This window comes from Gossypium hirsutum, chromosome A06 (assembly GCF_007990345.1).
Source record: "Gossypium hirsutum isolate 1008001.06 chromosome A06, Gossypium_hirsutum_v2.1, whole genome shotgun sequence".
Taxonomy (NCBI): domain Eukaryota; kingdom Viridiplantae; phylum Streptophyta; class Magnoliopsida; order Malvales; family Malvaceae; genus Gossypium; species Gossypium hirsutum.
In genome coordinates, this window is record NC_053429.1 from 98,686,046 (window position 1) to 98,689,541 (window position 3,496).

General features: G+C 34.1%; 1 non-coding gene across 1 annotated transcript; it reads right to left on the reverse strand.

The window, feature by feature from the left end:
* Positions 1-3,078: 3,078 nt before the first annotated feature.
* On the reverse strand, positions 3,079-3,185 carry LOC121231540 (small nucleolar RNA R71). Its single transcript, XR_005929598.1, has one exon. It is a non-coding gene; the product is annotated as a small nucleolar RNA R71 (small nucleolar RNA).
* Between the last annotated feature and the right edge of the window lie 311 nt (positions 3,186-3,496).

Genomic DNA, 3,496 nt, shown 5'->3' on the forward strand with positions numbered 1-3,496 from the left:
GGATGGATGGTTATGGGATTATATTATAAGGTTTTCATATCAATTTACAAAGGTTAAAAAGGTAAATGATATATTATTATGAAACAAATAAAACAAAACATAAAAAATCACATGCATTTTCATCTTTAATGGCCGAATGTGGAGAAAAAGAAAGACATGGAGGTTGTTTTCAGTTTGGCACCTTTGGAAGCTAAATTAAAGGTTCATTTTTGTTCGATTTTTTTATAATTTTTACATTTTTGAGATCGTTACTTCGTGTACTAGCTGGCCCGTGCTTTAATTTTCAAAATTTATGATGAATTTGAGATTTTCCATTGTTGATAATGTGATGAAATTGTTGTTTGATGATGAAGAATAAATCTTTGATGCTTGATTTTCATGTTTAATTAAGTGATTTTTGATAAAAATGTGTATTACGGACTAAATTGAGAAATTTGTAAACTTAGGGGTCAAAATGTGAAATAAATGAAATTAATAGGCTGTTAGGGACCCAAGGTGAATTCGACCTAACATGGGCATAATGAAATTTTGAATAATTTGTGTTGTTTTGAATTAGGGACTAAATTGTGATAATGTGAAATGTCAGGGGAAAAAGTGTAATTAGCCTATTTACGTGTTTTTGGATGAATTTGATTGAATTTATGATTAAATAAGTTAGATTTGTATTGAATTAGATCAAGAAATGAGGAAATTGAATTTGGATCGAGAAAAGCCGAAAATTATCGAATAGTTGTTCCAGTCCGTTCGTGTTAGTATGAGGTAAGTTCATAAGTAAATAAATGTTGTTAAATTGAAATATCTGTGCTGAATTGAATTGTAAAGAAATATATAAGTGATGCCGAATTGAATCGAGCTTGGGAAAATTTGTTCCGACCATGGATTAATTGAATATGTGAAATTGAGAAAGTTCCGATAATGTTACAACGTTTGGACAGCCCCGTACGAACCATAAGAATAGTTATGATACATATGTCATGACATAGGATTTCAATATTTGTTATCTATAAGACCATGTTTGGGACGCTGGCATCAATTTGTGATTTACGCTGATAAGTCGTAATTTATACATATTTTTATCCCATGCTTAGCATATTTTTGGATGAATTATCATTAGATTTGTGGAATTTGATGCTCCTAATCCTTTAATTTCATGTTTTATACTTACGTGAGCATAGGAGAGTAAAAAGAAAGAGAAATGGGCCAAAAACGGAAAATATGGGTCAACGTGGAAAATCAACACGGCCTGGACTTCCTCACACGGGTAGACCACACGCCCGTGTCTATTTAACAGATTGCAACATGGCCTAAGCAACCTCATACGGGCGTGTCCATGTCGAGCCCAAGTCTAGTCCTATTCGGAAAAGACCACTCTTGAGGGTTTTGAAGCATTCTAAAACCTATATAAACACCTCAAGAGGTACCTAGAGACAACACACGGAGTAGGAGGCAAGGAATTACTCGAAGAAAGACAATTGATCCATCTCAGAAGCCGGATTCTCCTTCAACATTGAAGATCTCCCTTCAATTTCCTTCACGGGTTTTTGGGTTTTCTTTATGTTTTGTTATTATTCTTCTGAGATGTTTCCGTTTACACTTATGAACTAAATCCCCTAAATACCTAAGGGGAATGAAACCTAAGACGGATCTTGTTATTATTTTCTGAATTATATGATAAATATTTGATTTGATCTTAATTATGTCTTCTTAATTCTTGCTTTAATATTCCAAGATATTGATTCAAGTATTGATGTGCTTATTCAAAAGAGCAAAAGTCCCTATCTAAGAGTAGATCTAGCATAATTAAGCGGAGTTGATTGCACCCCTAGACATAAGGCGACATAAATCTGTCAGATTAGGGTCAAACCTAAAAAGGGAATCCAATATATCGAGTTAATGCAACACAAGGGGTTTTAATTAGAAAGAGATTTCAATTAATCAACCTAGGGTTACACGTTGTTAGTCTCGAGAGAGATAATAATATAAATTAGGGATTTCTACTGATCAAGTCAAATGAATAAATCATCTAATTCAGTGTCAAATAACAAGTGAAGTCTAGGTGGATTTTTCCCTTGGGTATTGTCTAAATCAATGAGTTTTCCCAAAAGTATTTCCCCAATTTACTTCTCGTGCATTCTTAGTTTAGTTAATTAGTTTAGATAAAACAAATCCCCTTATTTTTAGGCTAGATAATAAAAAGAAGGTTAATACTAGTACTTTTAGTTCCTGTGGGTTAGACATTCCAGTCTTGCTATAAACTATACTACTATTCGATAGGTACGATTGCCTTCATCGTGATAATAGTTAGTTTTCAAGTACGATCAATCATAAATATAAAACTTATCACGCATATCAAGTTTTTTGGCGCCGTTGCCGAGAACTACAATATTAGAAACACTTAAGTTTTATTACTTTAGCCATTTCTTCTATTGCAATTTAAATTTTATTTTGATTTTTGTTTCTAAATTTTCTTTTTCCTTCTAGCAGGTCTTTATAGTTTATAACTAGAAAAAACTGTCGAGACCATTACTTTTTGATAGTGAGATCGATCGCACAGCTCGCAGAAACCAAAGAGAAATAAGGTGAAGCCTAAGATTCATAGAGGAAGAGCAAGAGGATGATATTTCCACCACAACCAAGGAGATGGCTGAAAATCAGGAAAATTCGTTACCTCCTGCGATTGCTGCTGATCCAATAAATCAGAATCCTGCTCCATGCACTTTGTATGATTATGCTAAACCTAATTTAACAAGAACTGAGTTGAGTATAGTCAGGCCTGCTATTGCTGCAAATAATTTTGAACTGAAACCTAACACAATTCAAATGATACAACAGTTTGTTCAGTTTGATGATTTGCAGGATGAGGATCCAAACATTCACTTAGCGAATTTTCTAGAGTTTTGCGACACATTTAAGATCAATGGTATTTCTAATGATGCCATTCGCCTTCGATTATTTCCCTTTTCATTGACGAACAAGGCTAAACAGTGGTTGAACTTGTTACCAAGAGGGTCAATCACTACTTGGGAACAAATGATAGAAAAGTTTTTACTTAAATATTTTCCGCTGGCTAAAACGGCTAAGTTGAGGAATGATATCTCTTCTTTTGTGTAGATTGATCTAGAAACACTCTATGATGCATGCGAAAGATACAAGGATCTATTGAAAAGGTGCCCTCACCATGGGTTACCTCTATGGCTACAGGTTCAGACATTTTACAACAGTGTGAACCCCTTAACAAGGCAACTTATCAATGCAGCCACCGGTGGAACTTTGAATAACAAAACACCTGAAAAGGCTTATGAATTTATTGAAGAGATGTCACTGAATAACTATCAGTGGCAAGTCATGAAAACAAAGCCGACAAAAGCAACCAGTATTTTCAATCTCAATGCAGTTACTATGTTGTCTAACCAGGTTGATCTTTTAAATAAAAAGATTGACGGTTTGTATGGTTCTACACAGGTACATCCAGTGATGAGGTGCGATTCAAATGGAG